General features: G+C 42.7%; 1 pseudogene; it reads left to right on the plus strand.

Moving 5' to 3' along the window:
- Positions 1-1,179: 1,179 nt before the first annotated feature.
- LOC124507570 (uncharacterized) overlaps positions 1,180-18,382 on the plus strand; it is a 35,771-nt pseudogene continuing 18,568 nt past the window's right edge.

The following is an 18,382-nucleotide window of genomic DNA, read 5'->3' on the forward strand; positions in this document are numbered from 1 at the left end:
TTTAGTTTTTAAATGCAGTAAAACCTTGGTTTGTGAGCATAATTCGTTCTGGAAACATGCTTGTAATCCAAAGCACTTGTATATCAAAGCAAATTTCCCCATAAGAAATAATGAAAATTCAGAGGACTCATTCCACAAGCCAAAAATATTCATATAAAAATGATTACAATGCTGTAATATAATACAAAATAATAAAGAAAATACAAAATATAAAGAAAAGTAAACAGATTAACTGCACTTCCCTTTGGCAACCTTTGTGGCTGGTGTGAGGGAGACAAGAGAGAGGAGGGTGATTGTGTAGAATGACTTTCACTATCACTAACCGAATCACTGCCGTCTATTGGCTCAATGGAATCTTTTTCTTTTCATGCAGCTTTAACAAGGAGCCTATCCAAAGACACTTGCTTTTGCCTCCTTTTGAGGATTTTGCGGAAATGTGACACTGCGTTATCGTTAAACAGATTCATCCCTCACACTGCTATAGCTTTATTCGGGTGGTGCTTTTCTACAAAATTTTGCTCTGTTTCCCACATTTGATACACCTCTCTAATCTCATTTGAGGTGAGGGATTCCACTGCTTTTTCTCTCCTCTGCAGACAAGATGCAGACGTAGACTTATAAAATCTTGCAATTTCGACCACTTGCTTACCTTATTCGTACTTCTCGATGAGTTCCTTCTCCACATCTGCCATAATCATCTCCTTACCACCTTTCTTTTTAACCTGTTTCTGCATGGGGGCCATTGTATCCACTCACATGGATGTTGATTATGGTACCCTGTTAATAAACTCTGGTCATATACACTGTATTGAATGTAACTGGCAATAAGGCAGCAGAGGAAAGGGTCTGTATCTGCAGGCACCTGACCTAGAATGAAGCAGAGCATTCCTAAGCTCACTCTTGGATGGAAAAGCAAAGGACTGTCCACAGGTGCCTTGAAGCAACAAAAAACACACTAGTGCCAGTTATGGGCACCTTCCAACGTTCTGAAAAATCACTGATTTCTATCAAACACCACAGCCTGAGACCGAGCATCTGAGCGTGGGAGACGATCACCCACAATCCCATGAGAGAGAGAGGGAAGAACCATTAGTTCAGTTGTGATCGTGTGATGGTCGGTGTCACGTAAGACTCGTATTGTAAGACATCGCTCGTTTATCAAGTTAAAATTTACCGGAAATGTGTGCTCATCTTGAGGAACACTCACAGAACAAGTTACTCTCCATCCGAGGTTCTACTGTACTCTTCATGAACTCGCAGGTGGAAAGTGTCGACACATCAGGGTCCCAGATTCTGGAGAGGAAGATTCCAGATTCTAGGGAGAAGAGATTCTCAAGACAATCTTGGGTCAGACACCCGGCCCTGCTCCTATTATCAAAGCACAGAAGTTAGATTGTGAAAGTACAGACACAACTATGACATTCACTCCCATGGGTGCAGAAAGCCTTCAAGAACAGAAAAGAAAATTGTGAACTGGGCCAAAACCCCTGAGGAAGTGGATAGCGATGATGAATAGGAATGTTCAAAGAAGGAGGGATTTGAGATTTTATAAATATAGAGTCAGGCTGCCAAAATATCCTTCCAAGTGGCCTCATTAAAAGGTATTCTTCCATGAGCCTACACTCCTCTCTCCCCATAAGCTCCTTCTACCTCTCCTCAAATCTGGTAAGAACCAACTGAAAGACCTTCCAAATCCCCAAGCCAATCCTAAAACTGGGCTGATCTGCCTCTATTGCTCTCATATCGCTCCTTAACAATCTATCACCAACTTAACAGCTTGAGACAAGATACGTTTAATTGTTCCTTTCCAGTTTGGGAGATCAGAAGCTTGAAACACGTCCTATAGGGCTAAAATCAGGCTGTTGGCAGGAGTACATTCCGTCTGGAAGCTCTGGGGAAGAATCTGTTCTTTGATGTGTCCAGCTTCTAGAAGTTTCCCACATTCCTTGGCTCCTGGCCACATCAGTCCAACGTCTGTTTCCATTGCCACAAAGTTTTCTCGCTGATGCCTCTGCCTCCTCTTAAAGGACTCTTGTGATTACTTTGGACCTAATCCAGGATAATCCCACCATCTCAAGATTGCCAATTTAATCACATCTGCACAATCTCTTTGTACTGTAAGGTATGGTCATGTTCACAGGTTCAGGATTAGGATGTGGGTATCTTTGGGGAAGGGCATCATTCTGTCTTCCACACTGAACAGCCAGAACCCACAAAGGGGCATGGCCTGGGCATGAACTCCCTCACCCACAGTCCCTGCTGAACTAACCACCACAAACCAGGCTTCTGTGGGTACTGCGCTCTTGACCATTTAATCTCCTAATTGTACTGTTCTGTGATAGTCATTTGATTTGTTCACTTTGGTCATTAGCTCATCTTTCCAAAATTACCTTTGTACTTCCTCTCAAGGTAAATCCACAGCCTGTACCTTCCCCAGCTGATCCGATAGGAACTCCATGATCAGATTGGCCAGCATGACCAAGAGATAAACATTAGAGCTCATCTCACGTTCCACAAGGGCCGGCCAGGGCTTTGCCATGTGCAGACAGCCCCCAATGTGCCCATGTGCCAGAGACACTAGTCTTCTTACAAATGCTACACCTGAAATTCTTCTACTTTGACTCCACATTTTTACTCCAGTTTTCCCTTTGGAGAATTTGGATTATTTGAAGTCCTGAAATGAACATGTCCTTGGCCATCTTCTTATGACATGTCCCTTGTGGTAACTGGTTTGAAGCTGGTTGAAAAACCCAGGGGAACCAGAACTTTATCAGAAACCTCACTTGGAGAATAAGCACTTCCTGGAAATCCCCACCTCTGTTTCTCATCCAAAATATCGGGTCTCTGAGATAGTTACTCTCACTTTAATCCAACTGAAGTGTAGCACATCCCTGGCTTTGGGCACTTTGAGAAACTCTAGTAGATTTATACTCTACTTTCATGTTCTCAAATAATACTGATTATTACAACCATCTTCTGTTGGATTAAGGCAAATGTTACTCCTTTCCTTCAAAGCTGATAAAATGGATTCAGAAAAATTAAGTCACCAGCTCGAAGTAGCAGGGCTAATAAGAACAGCAGGAAATTGGACAAGAATCTTCATGTACTCTCCCACCGCAAATCAAATGCTGGTTTCTTCAAATAGTTCTACCTGAACTCTTATATAAATACTTAGTCATTGTATGATTAGCAATATATATGGGGCGGGGGGCAGGTTTCAAGTCCGCTTCTGAATATTCACTTCTGGATATCGAGACACTTTTTATGAAAACACATGCTTTCTGCTTTAGTTGCCATCACCTCTTTAAGAAGAGTGCACGTATTTCTTCTAAACACGAGTGTTGTTGGATTTGCATCGGATGCACATTTTAATAAAGTGCTGTGAAAAATCGAATAGTGCTGACGTCCAGCCTAAAGTGAAGAATGTTTCAAAACAATACCCATTTTTGATCGATGCTGACACACCCCATCTTTATTTTTCTCCACCTCACTTTGGGAATCTTCTCCTCTGTCAGCTATTTCGGTAGCTATTCTAGAAATTCAGATCTATGTGTCAATGCTATTGACCTGATGTTCTGGTTCCCAGAATCTGATGCTTACATAGAAATGTGAGAAGCCAAGCCCTAGAAGGCAGGCCATGGCTTCCCGGCACCCGTTTTGCCACACAGATGAACACCAGGAAATAGGCCAATGCTACTTTATGGCCTCGGCCAAGTACAATCCTCACAAGCAGACCTACCCAAGTGACACATTTATACAGCTCGGATGGGCAAATGACACATTTATATGGCTCGGATGGGAATGGCTTTAGGCTTACCGTCTCAATCACACGGTCAACGTGGGCCAGAAACATCAAAGCCAGACAACAGCACAGGGTTGTCTGAATTCAAGGGGAGGTTCTGTTCACCCTCCAGGCTGCACATCATGGCCAAATTTCTCAAATTCATTTTTCTGTCATTTCAACCTCTACCACGTTTCTTTAGCTTTTAGACTGAAGATGAGCTGGCGAGTTCTCTCCTGTTCCTTTCAAATGTAACTTGATGTTCATTTTATGTCAAGGTTAGCATGGTACATTTGCAAGAATACCAATTTTGCAATTAGGACAAAAGGAGCTTCCGATCTGCCCTTGCCACGAACCAGAAGTCTGTTCCTCCACCGGTCGCTGCCTCTCTGAGCCTCACAGTTTTTTTCCTGATGTGTCAAATAAGGAAAATAACTGCTCTCCCCAATTTTACAAGTATATCACACAAATCAAGATGATTTAAGTGACAATCATTTATTAGCCACAAGGGCTTTCATATGTAAAGGCTGGTGCATCAGAGGAAAGAACAGCTAATTAGGAAACAACCTGGCTTCTAGGGTTTGATCTGCAACTATTTGGGGTGAGCCCTTCACCAAGTCTCTGAGGGATTATTCTTCTCGTCCCTAAAAAGAGAAGGAAACACATAATAATCCCCTGAGGGGCTTTCAGCTCCAACACTCTAGTGTTCCAGTATTACATTATTACTGTTTTGTTAACGTGAGTTCCGCATTATCTATTAACATTTCTACTATTTTCCTCTCAATGACTGTTTTCCAATTATTTCACACCTTCACTGTGCATATGTTTTATCTATTTTCCTCCAGCATATTTGTCCATGAGGAATAACTCTTTAGAAGCATCTCGGAGCTTTTCTCCCCCCTCAAAATTCTATTCAATCCTCTATTATTTTTCTCGCTTTGTATTCACAACCCTTCCAAATTAAATACCATTGGCACATTTAATTTAGTAGGGCATCGACTTTACTCTTGGTGATAAGCTACACGAAAGGAGGTAGACTACATGAGATCTCAAAGTGAGAGTAAATAGCATGTTAATGAAATTCACAAATTATACTAAATTGGAAGATGTAGTGAGCGACAGAGTGAATAGAGACGTAATACAAATGGACTTTGAGGGGTGAGAAGCCCAGGCAGATAATAGAAAAAAATTGGATTTGGTTAAAACAAATTCACTAAGAAAAAAAAAATGCCCTAAGAATACTTGCTGGAGGGAAAGACAGGGTGAGAGGGTGAGGCACAAAACAGTACTTTAATAACCTGTAAATTGAATGGATAATTCTAAGGAAGAATGTAAATGCATCACTATACTTTTCTCCTTGCATGCAGAAAAGTCAGCTACTGATGCACTGAACAGGCATCCACTGAGTGCCCACCCTATGCTCAGCGCTGGGACAACTGTAGGTCTGGGAATAGGAGTTAAATAGGACTGCACCTTCCCTTTCCTAAATAGCGCCGGAGGGACTGTCTGGTGGACAGGTGCCCGGCAATTGTCATACTGGGGTTAAGGACAAAACCAGCGGCCCCTCTGACCTGCAAAGGAGTGAGCGCTTTCGAATTCACATCATTCTGGAAACATGAAGCTCAACAGGCGGACAGATTGTAGAAGAAGGTGGAGAGCACCTCAGTTGGAACAAATACCTAATGCAAAGAGTGAGGCACAAATCAGCCCAGTCCTCTCCCAAGCTCAGTCTCTGTCTCACTGCCCACCTTGATCAGAACTCTGATCTAATAACTGAGCTCCACTAACATAAACCACCATTTCCCACCAGCGGTATCCCTCTGTCCTCTGTGAAGGGCCAGTCTCGTTCTGAGAACCTTCCCATTCCCACACATCTGGAAGGCTCTGTTTATTTAAGGTATGGCTTCAGAATCACTTCCACAGAGAAGGCCTATTGCTTCTACTGCATCCGTAAGTTGGACTGGGTTAACTCTCACTCCTTTCGCCTCTCATCGTATCTGACCCTTGTTTTTACTAAAACACCTCTCACACTATGGCAAAGAATGATTTCCTTTTCTGGATTTCATGCTAGTTTGTGAGAGTTTGCAGTGAAGAGCTTTTTTTTTTTTTTTTTCTTTTCTGTGCTCCCCGAGGGAGGTAGCCTCATGCGTAATAACCCCTGTTAGCCCTCAATCAGTATTTGTGGAATAAGTTAGGGAAGAAATAGCCACGTTCCTCCTAGCAGTCAGAGGCAAATCGGAGGCACGCTGGCCGGAGAAGCATGGTTACTGCTTGGACGTTGGGCAGAGCGTGTGTGTGTGAGGGTGTGTGCGAATCAAGTGAGACTAAAATCCAGATCTGCCATTCACTCACCATGTGACATTAGGCAACTCACTTCACGTAACCTCAGTAATGGAAAATAGAGAGTTTAGTTAAAGACTCAAGAGGAAATTGTAAAAGGACACTGAAAGCTATTTGGGAAACCGAAGAGGTTAATATCGCTTATATTTCCTGTGATAATACTGTGTTTTGTTCACTCTTAGCATTTCTTTTTGAAAATGCTGCTATGTCGGGGCAGCTGGGTGGCTCAGTCTGTGAAGCATCCCACTTCAGCTCAGGTCACAATCTCGCTGTTGGTGATGTAGAGCCCCGCACTGGGCTCTCTGCTGTCGGCACACAACCTGCTTCAGATCCTCTGTCTCCCTCTCTCTCTCTGTCCCTCCCCCACTCATGCTCTCTCAAAAATAAATTAAAAATTAAAATTAAAAAAAAGAAGAAGAAAAAAATGCTGCTCTGTCCTAGCTGCTGGAAGCGGGACTGAGAGAAGGGTCATCTGTAACCACTCAGAGGCACAGGTTCCCAATTTTCTGATCTGCTGGTCTCACGGATGAAGGCAGTAGAATCTGAGTGCTCCCCAAGAAAGGAGTTTGGTGGGGGGATCAAAACCCAGGGCACTCGGTCAGTTTTATGCGCCTATAAGAAGAGTCAGTCTCCAGAACATAACCTGTGGAGTTGTCATTGGAATCTGTTCTCACTTAATTATCAGCAGAGTAAGAAAATAGCATCAAATGTTCCCGGTATAACATCAAGTAAATTCAATTTTGAAATTAAAAAAAAAGGGGGGGGTAGGGGAATGAAAGCATTTTGTAGGGCTATTCTAATGGATTCAGTATCTTCACTTAGGAAGTATGTGATTAAAAGAATAAAAATAATATATTTTATGGCTCCTTTTATTATGACGGTTTTATTAGAAAAGGCATTAGCTGTTCATCTGTGAGTGATAGATGCCAAATAAACTGAATTAAGGTTATTATTAAGGCTTCATTAAGTCAAGCCATTTCAATCACTCATTTATGCTCTCTTTTAACTTAGCATGCTAATTAAGCTAAAAGAGTGTTAATATTTGAAAACTCATCTGACTTTTGGGACCCAGCCCAAGCCCTACCTCTTCCAAGAAGACTTCCTTGCCTACCTGGACATTTCCAGACTGGGTAAGTACCTGGACTGTATACTCCCTGCCCTGACCCAGGGGGCTTAGCCTCTAGGGAGACATTACAGGTACTGTCTCATAATAAGTTCATAATGTTAGCGGATTTTTGCTTCTGTCCATGAGGGAGTAAGACAGTCCAGGATTATACTCCTATCAAACACAACCAGAAAACAGGACAAGACACCGTGAGGAACAAATACAGCCACATCCTGGACAACCGCAACAGAGGAATGCAATCCCTTAGAAAGGAAACAATCAAGGAGAACCCAACCATCACCCAAGTTTTCTACCCTACGAGGTAATGCAAGAACCTTGGCACATAAACTCCAGCCATCTTGCTGAGCTGAGGGGATAGACGAAAGTTTGAGGAGGCCAGGACAACTCAAATCTGTGCATTCAACAACAACCCCTTTAGATCTCTGGTGAACACCAGGTGTGTGCATATGTGGAGATACCCCATAAAGCTAAACAAGAATGACTTCCGAGAATAATCAATTATTGAGCATATGATTATACAATTTACATAGAACACAGGGATCTACAAGAGTAGACAATTCCTATTGTTTACACAGATTGGAAATGATTGGCATTCCCTCCAGTTGGACTACAAAGACCTTGTTGAATATATGGGACTTTCCACAGAGACCCCAGAATGATCTTATGAATGTGGCTTAAATCACTCTAGAACAAGGGTGAATCTTCACCTGTCTTGAAACAGCCTAAAAGCAGAACTCAACCGACCAAATGTGTCCACAAATAACTCAACTTCCTGGTAGTCAAAGTCCAACACTCTTTAATGCAATGCATCAAAATGCTTCACAACATAAATGGGCAATGTCTGCATCCAATTAAAAGTCACTAGACAGTAAATGAATTAGGAAAATGTAACCTGGACAGCAGAGATGATAGGATTTTCAGGAAGCAGCTATTATAAATATTCCCCATATGCTCATGTATAATGGAGAACATGAATATGATGAAGAAAAATGGAAGGCATTAAAAAATACCCAACTGTAATCCTAAGGATGGAAAACAACATTTTTAATACCTGTGACTATTGTTATCACTTACTATTTGCCATTCTCCACAAATTCCTCCAGAAGGCTGTTGAGAAGCTGGGCTCAGGGATCAGATGTTCAAGTTTGGGAATTGAATCCACCACATGGTGACTCTATGACCTTGAGCAAGAAACTTAAGATCTCTGTTTTCAAATTTATTACATGTAGATAGAAATAAAGTGCTGTCTACTTCATAGGTTTGTCACGAAGTTTAAATAAGAAAACCCACAAATGGTTTTAAAAAGTGATCCCACAGTTAGGTAAACACCAATTCCCAAATTGGACTGGAAGTGAGGTTTAGAGAGCATAATTCCCATTAAAGGGGCGCAACAAGATCTTTGAGAGGCAGAGGACAGCCTTGCACCTGCTCTGCCTTACCCCAGATCGCATGCGCATACAAGAGGGTTCATCTCCTCATGCCATTTGTCAGCCTCTTTCTGGGCTTGAGTTCTTGCTTTTGAGTTGCCAGATCCTTCCAGATTTTTCTTTCTGCCCAGCTTCTTCACTTTGGCAGTTTATTTTCAAAGATCAGATGCTTTCATCAAATATCCAAACTTGATCTCCAGGATTGCTTTCTTTGGCTTCAGGGTTTTCATTTCATAGGACGTATAGAAGGCAATACTCTGTCCTACTCCAGACTTTCACCCTGATCGGCTCAAACCTCAGCAACTCAGAGCAGGAGATGCTGGCAGGGGAAGGGGTCGTGATGATGATGGTCTTATCTCTTGGACTATCTACTGTACTGGAACAGAACTTGATCATATAATTGAAATACAGTAAACCGTATTATCCGGTATTATCCCCAGAGTCATGGTGACAACCACAGGCTGGCTCATAGTTGTTATGTCCTGTGGAGGGGGTGGGGGACAACTAACCAACTTCCACAGCTAACTTCACTTGGTAGCGCGACTGCTGAATGGATCCGTCCTCTTCCCTAAGAAAGGAAGAGCGGCTGTAGTTGAGGGATGGAGTTATCTGCTATGAAACACGTTCCTGCAAATACTAAGTAAATCAAGTTCTCCGAGCGATCCCTGGGTCAAGTCTTCTTGATTTTACCTGGACATAACCCTATCGCTGTATAGTCCAGACATCAGGGAGTTTGCAGTCGGGCTTTGGGCTAGAAAAGTGAACTGCAGAAGATTCGTAAACTTGTATTTGGGAAAACTAACCTTTTTAATAGTCTTTTTAAAAAAATTGAATAAGCAAACACACACACACACACACATCCGTTACCTTTTATGTTCTAAAAGGTCTAACCCAATGGCATCCTCTGAGTTTCTAAACTCTATACTGGAATTAGGAAAAATGAACTATGGCTTTCTTTGCAGAAATGCCCTTAAAGTATATGTAGTCCTGCTATACTGTCTCCCTCCCCACCTTCATGTTACAACTTTCCTGAATCATGTTGTCTTTCTCCATACAGATGGTGGTGGGGTGGGGGGGAGTTCCTTCTACCTAGCCATGAATCTCCCCAAGGCCATCACCTGTCCAAGGGCATGGACAAATCTTTTCTAATCCACAGAATCTATTAAGTGAAGCAAGACATGTATCTTTCATTATATTAATAATCTTGGAATCCATAAACAAAAATATAATTCCAAATAAGATTTGCAGCCCTGCATTATATGTCATTTATTTTCATAAAAACCTCCGATGAGTTTCTCTTCAGTTGAGAACACATTTCGTGGCATTCCTATGACCTGCAGGCTACGTTCGTCTACACTGGAGCGTTACTATCCCCTTTTGCAGTCCTTCCAGACTGCTATTTTCTTGCTTGTTTCAAAGCATCCACATTTCTGCCTGAAATCCTCATTTCATGCTCTCCACAGGACAGACTCTGGCCCATCTTTGAGGCGAAGTTCAGCCTCAGACAGGCCTCTGACAACAACATGCAGGGAAGGCCCTCCTCTGTGCACATTACTCTGCATCACTACATGTGCCGGAGAGCAGTCATCACAATTCATACCGTTGTGTGTGGACTTCTTTTCTTGTTAATTTCCTGCTTGTCACACTAGAGGAAGGCTCTGCAAGAGGAAACATGTCAATAGTTCTTGCCTGTGCTCACACACCATTGTCCCAGGAAAGGGTATTGGTGATGTCTGTCACATGAAACACTGAAAAGGAAGCCCCAGGGAGGAGACATTGGCTTTGGAGGCCAGCAGAAATGGGCTCTGATACTCATTACTTAGTTATTTTTAATGTATACTTATTTTTGAGAGAAAAAAAGAGTGTGAGCGGGGGAGGAGCAGAGAGAAAGAGGGAGACACAGAATCCGAAGCAGGCTCCAGGCTCTGAGCTGTCAGCACAAAGCGTGGAGTGGGGCTCAAACTCACAAACGGCAAGATCATGACCTGAGCCAAAGTCCAGTGCTTAATTGACTGAGCCACCCAGGTGCCCCTGATACTCATTCTTTTATGAGTGACTTCATTTTACTTATCTGTAAAATAGAGACACTTTATAGCTTGGGGGTTATAGTAGACACTCAATGAAGGGTAGCTATCATTGTTATTAATTGTTTCCCCCAGTTATTTTAAGGATGAAACTAATTAGAATCTGATTCACTTTTTACAGTGAACTTAGGCAAAAATTCTGAAATATAATTAATTAGACTCTGAAACGTGATTACTTTGTCAGGCTTCACAAATAACAGAAACATCGGATAGTGAAGAGTGGTGTGGTCTTTGGCAAATCCAATAAAATATCTCCTGATCTCAACCCATGAAAGGAGATTTAGACTGATATTGACCAATGTATTATTTTTTTTAAATATAATTTATTGTCAAGTTGGCTAACATACAGTGTATACAGTGTGCTCTTGGTTTTGGGGGTAGATTCCCATGATTCATTGCTTACATACAACACCCAATGTTCATCCCAACAAGTGCCCTCCTCAATGCCCATCACCCATTTTCTCTTCTCTCCCATCCCCACATCAACCCTCAGTTTGTTCTCTGTATTTAAGAGTCTCTTATGGTTTGCCTCCCTCCCTCTCTGTAACTATTTTTTTCCCCTTCCCTTCCCTATGGTCTTCTGTTAAGTTTCTCATGTTCCACTTATGAGTGAAAACATATGATATCTGCCTTTTCTCTGACTGACTTATTTCACTTAGCCTAATACGCTCCAGTCCCATCCATGTTGTTTCAAATGGCAGGATTTCATTCTTTCTCATTGCCAAGTAGTATTCCATTGTATATATAAACCACATCTTCTTTATGGAGTCATCACTTGATGGACATTTGGGCTCTTTCCATAATTTGGCTATTGTTGAAAGCACTGCTAAAAACATTGGGGTCCATGTGTCCCTATGAATAACCACTCCTGTATCTTTTGGATAAATCCCTAGTAGTCCTATTGCTTGGTCGTAGGGTAGTTCTATTTTTAATTTTTGGAGGAACCTCCACACTGTTTTCCAGAGCGGCTGCACAAATTTGCATTCCCACCAACAATGAAAGAGGGTTCCCATTTCTCCACATCTTCACAAGCATCTGTTGTTTCCTGAGTTGTTAATTTTAGCCACTCTGACTGGTCTGAAATGGTATCTCACTGTGGTTTTGATTTGTATTTTCCTGATGACGAGTGATGTTAAGCATCTTTTCATGTGTCTGTTGACCATCTGGATGTCTTCTTTGGAAAAGTGTCTATTCATGTCTTCTTCCCATTTCTTCACTGGGTTATTTGTATTTTGGGTGTTGAGTTGGTAAGTTTTTTATAGATTTTGGACACTAACCCCTTATCCGCTATGTCTGACCAATGTATTATTTTGATGCCCAAATGAGATGATGGTCATATGACTGCCTTCCACATGGAAAAGCACTCGTCAGGAGCAATATAGCGTTGTTTTTAAATATAACAAGGTGGGGTGAGGGATGAGTATGATTCCTCCAAACCCAGATCTCCTGTGAGAAGTGAGATAACCCCAACCAGCTTTTCTTCACTTGATTCAAAATTCCTTAGGAAAACTAGAAACAAGGTCCACACTTCTATCAGTCCCTGACTTTGAGAGCACCAGGCACATCTTAACTGCGAGACTGTGTGTTCCGTGGGAGAAATCTCTCCACTTTGGGAAATGTCTGTATTGGATTTATTGGCTGAACAGCTCATCTAGACCGTGCACGGTAAAAACTCAACGCTGGAATGGATAAGATTACGGTTCAAATTAATGAACCGAGAAGGAAGTAAGAAGGTTGCATATTAAGTGCTTTCCCGTGAAGGTTCTGAAGATCAGAGCTGAGTGCAGTGAGATTAATGAGCAGCTACTGCCAGCCTGCAGTCTTCAGCCTTGGTCACTGCCAATTTTCCTCTGACAACCATGCCCTAATCGGACCTTAGACCCCAAACACCCTCTCAGAGAAAAATAGGTTTGTAATGGGCAGGTTCCATGATACAGTTAGATTTAGAACACAGAAAAAATATGGAGAAACATAATAAATTTGTGAAGCCAGCATTACACATACATACATACATATGTGTGTGTTATAATTGTATACATATACTAATTACAATAAAAAGTTAAAAAAAACAGCTACACGTATGTGATCAAATAAATAGATGCATAAATAAATATTAAGGTGGAGAGAGACAGATGGACCTGATGCCTGGGATGATTAAATTTCTAAGCGAGTGTATTACATTTAACTCTGGGTTTTTCATTGGCTCAGGGAAAGACAGAGATATGGTGAACCACTTAGTCCGTTGTTTTGTGCTTAGAGGACTCCTGCAAATGAAGCCAAAAATAATATTTTTATCTGTTTTTCTGACCTTCCAATTTTTGAAAAAGCCTCATAAAAGACATGTTCCTGCATACAGAGAGATTTATCCTGATTTTTAGATGCCTCTTTGCTTTTATGATGCACTCTGCATCCCACAATGTGGTGCCCACATCCATTACTCCACCTCTCCCACAAAGGTGACTTTTGCTGTTCTTGTCACCTAACCTTCCAGAATACTCCTGAAACATACAGGAGACTCCACAAATACACATTTCTAAAAATTGTATGTGTTTTAGAGAGAGAGAGAGAGAGAGAGAGCGGGGGGGTGGGAGGGACAGAGAGAGAGAGAGAAAGAATCTCAGGTCGACTCCATGCTTGGCACGGGGCTCAATCCCACAACCCTGAGACGTGACCTGAACCGAAATCAGGAGTTGGATGCTCAACTGACTGAGGCACCCAGGTGTCCTCCCCAAATATATTTTGAATGAAAGAGTCAGAGTTGCAGATTCTAAGAAGGTTCCTTACTCAGAACTACCTGCATGGAAAAACTGAAGTCTAAAATCTCACTGCAGGAGATAAGTTTCTTTGGATGATGGATGTGGTATTTTGCTTTGTAAAGAGATGAGTGTTCTTTTGGAACTTGTTCTATTGTCCATTGACTAAGCGATTATCTTAGGAATTCCAATGACACGTCCAGATCCAAGGTTCTGCTCCTTTTATTATTTTCCATTCATGTAATTCAGAATCTGCTACAAGAAGCTTCTATGATTCAGGTTTTTGTTTTAATCTTCATAACATCTTTTTTCAAAATGTGCATCATGACACATCACTTTGATGGTTCAGGGCCAGAGCATTTTTTTTCTTTTAATCAAATAAAATAGAAAATAAAAAATCAATGCACATCAAAGTCTAGAAGGACTGAAGTATTTTCTGAGAACCTTGGTTCTCTTAATAATAAATAATACAGATGCATATAAGTAATATTCTATGGTAGCTCTGGGCTGTGCCAGAAATAGTTTGAGAAACGCTGTCTTGAAATATTTCCACCTTATGTTGCATAGGCAAAATCCAGCCTGTTGCCTGTTCTTGCAAATAAAGTTTTATTGGAACATGGCCCACCTCACTACTTTACATAGAGTCTGTGGCAGCTTTCATGGAGAGTTGAGTAGCTGCAATCAGAGGCTGTACAGCCCGAAAAACCTATGAATTCTTGGAACCAGCAACCTATCGTAGAAAATATTACCATCAGAGGCCCTCAAACCCATGGGTAAGAACACAGACTAGAATCAGACCTAAGTGACTACAGTTCTGAATCTTTGACTTAATGTATAACTTCAGAAGGATGATGAGCATTTCTGAGTGATCATTTCCTTCTCTCTAAATGGAGGAGATAAAATTAAAGAAATAATGGATGTAATGACTTAAGTTACTGGCCCAAAGTAGGTGTTGATACACGGGAAACATTACTCAGGGTGGCTTATTGAAGGGGCTTAGCTCCTTTGGTTCATTCACATAGAAGATAATTACATGTTGGATGCTATCTTGGAGACACAATTCTTTTGCTTGATGCCCACTGCTTTGCTCTTTCTCACTGCCTGTGGGCTTCTTCACCCTGCGCTCTGTGCCCGGTCCCCTGACTCAGCTAGATGTGCGCACAGCTTTGCCTCGTCACTGTGCCAGCTCAAACCCATGGTGTATTTTCACTTTTGCCTCCTCTATTCTTTATTCGAATCATCTGTATTTATTTTTTAAGACACGGTAGTTAATCAAACGCAGCACAAAGGCAATGCACTCCTGGAAAATGAATGAGTATTTTTAAATCTAACGTGCCTTCAATATTATACAGTTTTGAGATAAGAATGCTTCACAGCTCAAGAGTAAGTGTAATAATCAAAGGTCATCTTTAATTTTATGCTATCAGATCGCTGAAAATTACATCTGATGTAAAGTATATTTTAAAGTCCTAGAGAAAAGATATGATTGGCATCTCTTATCATTTCCCGTCACACCATGTGTCATAGGTCAAGGGTACGTAGAAGGAAGAACAGAGTAACCCTCACGCGAGATGGTTCCTACCCCCTTCTAAGGCAGAGTTGGCAGGGAATACGTAAGACTTTTCCAAACGTTTCATTTGTTGGATTATTTTATAGTATAAACTACCCTCCAACACTTATTCTTTTGATATTCATCTCACAGCAATCCAGTAAAGCAAAGCAAAAATAATGTTCTTTTTTGTAAAGGAGATGTCCTCCAAGCCCAAATCTGTTGTGAGTTGCTCTACTTGATACAGTGATTAGTGTTCCTGGATCTAGGTAGTAGATAGATGAGGCATGACTCATTCTGTAGACATTTTAGCTGGGGATCTCAGCTCTGTCTCTTTCTGAGGAACTATGGCTATGAATCCCAGAAGTCAAATATTAATTCCACTGTTTAAGGAGTCCAAACACGTCCTGGGAGAAAACGGAAGATGGACTTGTTTATCCAATCAACCAACAACAAGAAAACATTTATTATATACTGTTTGCCAGTGTCTCTGGCACGCAATGAACATTATTAGAATAGGTGAGACATAGCATTCACATTTAAGAAAAGCACAGCTAAGAAGCACAGTATTAAAATATAGCGACATAAATGCCAAAATAAAGGTAATCAGAGAGCATGTCTGGAGCACACAGAATGTGTGCCTGTTTAAAATAAGCTGAGGGAAGGGCGCCTGGGTGGCTCAGTCGGTTAAAGCGTCCGACTTCGGCTCAGGTCATGATCTCGCGGTTCGTGGGTTGGAGCCCCACGTGGGGCTCTGTGCTGACAGCTCGGAGCCTGGAGCCTGCCTCGGATTCTGTGTCTCCCTCTCTGTCTGCTCCTCCCCAGCTCATGATCTCTCTCTGTCTCTCAAAAATAAATAAATGTGAAATTAATTAACTAATTAATTAAAATAAGCTTAAACCTTTACTTATCCATTTACTCTCCAATAATGTGACCTGCAACAGCGTAAGCGCCAAGGAGGACTTCCCAGAGAAGGTGGCCTATAAGTTGAAACCTGAGAGGTGAGTGAACCAAAGAACAGATGACAGTGCCTTCTCTTCAGAGGGAGCAGCACTTAAAAAAGCTAAAAGTCATAGAGCTGCAAAACACAAAGAGCGAACCTTAATGTAAACTATGGACGTCTGTTATTCATGGCGTATGAATACTTGTTCATCAGTTGTAACATAGCACTCTACCGCCAAATCTTAATAATAGGGGGAACTGTGAGGGTTGGGGCCATGTGAAGAAGAGTATAAGGGGCTCTCTGTATTCTGCTCAAGTTTTCTACAAACCTCAAACCACTCTAAAAGAAGTGTTAATTCTTTGCAAAGGCTAAAATTAGAGATAGCATGGGTTAGAGAACACAGAGTACTAAGGCATGATTAGATGTGTAATGTTGGGGCATCTGACGGCTCAGTCGGTTGAGCGTTCAACTCTTGATTTTAGCTCAGGTCATGATCCCAGGGTCCTGGGCTCAAGCCCTATGTCAGGCTCTGCACTGAGCATAGAGCCTGCTTGAGATTCATTCTCTCTCTCTCTCTCTCTCTCTCTCTCTCTCTCTCCTTCCCTTTACCCCTCCACCCAGTCATATGCTCTTTCTCTCTCTTTAAAAAAGGCTTTTTTTAGAGATTCTGGGAAGATGGCGGCGTAGGAGGACGCTGGGCTCACCGCGCGTCCTGCTGATCACTTAGATTCCACCTACACCTGCCTAAATAACCCAGAAAACCGCCAGAGGATTAGCAGAACAGAGTCACCGGACCCAAGTGCAGACGAGAGGCCCACGGAAGAGGGTAGGAAGGGCGGCGAGGCGGTGCGCGCTCCACGGACTGGCGGGAGGGAGCCGGGGCGGAGGGGCGGCTCGCCAGCCAAGCAGAGCCCCCGAGTCCGGCTTGCAAAAGCGGAGGGGCCTGACGGACTGTGTTCCCACAGCAAGCGTGACTTAGCGTCTGGGAGGTCATAAGTTAACAGCTCTGCTCGGAAAGCGGGAAGGCTGGAGGACAAAGGGAGGGTGAGCTGCGGAGCCCCCGGACGACAGAGCTCAGTTTGGCGGGGAACAAAGGCGCTAGCCAGCGCCATCTCCCCCGCCCATCCCCCAGCCAAAATCCCAAAGGGAACCGGCTCCGGCCAGGGAAATTGCTCGTTCCGAGCGAACACCCAACTCTGTGCTTCTGCGGAGCCAAACCTCCGGCAGCGATCTGACTCCCTCCGGCTGCCACAGGGCCCCTCCTGAAGTGGATCACCTAAGGAGAAGCGAGCTAAGCCTGCCCCCCCTGCCGCCGTGCACCTTGCCTTCCCACCCCAGCTAATACGCCAGATCCCCAGCATCACAAGCCTGGCAGTGTGCAAGTAGCCCAGACGGGCCACGCCACCCCACAGTGAATCCCGCCCCTAGGAGAGGGGAAGAGAAGGCACACACCAGTCTGACTGTGGCCCCAGCGGTGGGCTGGGGGCAGACATCAGGTCGGACTGCGGCCCCGCCCACCAACTCCAGTTATACACCACAGCACAGGGGAAGTGCCCTGCAGGCCCTCACCACACCAGGGACTATCCAAAATGACCAAGCGGAAGAATTCCCCTCAGAAGAATCTCCAGGAAATAACAACAGCTAATGAGCTGATCAAAAAGGATTTAAATAATATAACAGAAAGTGAATTTAGAATAATAGTCATAAAATTAATCGCTGGGCTGGAAAACAGCATACAGGACAGCAGAGAATCTCTTGCTACAGACATCAGGGGACTAAGGAACAGTCACGAGGAGCTGAAAAACGCTTTAAAGGAAATGGAAAACAAAATGCAAACCACCACGGCTCGGATGGAAGAGGCAGAGGAGAGAATAGGTGAACTAGAAGATAAAGTTATGGAAAAAGAGGAAGCTGAGAAAAAGAGAGATAAAAAAATCCAGGAGTATGAGGGGAAAATTAGAGAACTAAGTGATACACTAAAAAGAAATAATATACGCATAATTGGTATCCCAGAGGAGGAAGAGAGAGGGAAAGGTGCTGAAGGGGTACTTGAAGAAATAATAGCTGAGAACTTCCCTGAACTGGGGAAGGAAAAAGGCATTGAAATCCAAGAGGCACAGAGAACTCCCTTCAGACGTAACTTGAATCGATCTTCTGCACGACATACCATAGTGAAACTGGCAAAATACAAGGATAAAGAGAAAATTCTGAAAGCAGCAAGGGGTAAACGTGCCCTCACATATAAAGGGAGACCTATAAGACTCGTGACTGATCTCTCTTTTGAAACTTGGCAGGCCAGAAAGAATTGGCACGAGATTTTCAGGGTGCTAGACAGCAAAAATATGCAGCCGAGAATCCTTTATCCAGCAAGTCTGTCAT

Source organism: Lynx rufus, unplaced genomic scaffold, assembly GCF_022079265.1.
Source record: "Lynx rufus isolate CCGP_SWC_20201006 ecotype Redwood Valley unplaced genomic scaffold, mLynRuf1.p SCAF_12, whole genome shotgun sequence".
Classification (NCBI taxonomy): domain Eukaryota; kingdom Metazoa; phylum Chordata; class Mammalia; order Carnivora; family Felidae; genus Lynx; species Lynx rufus.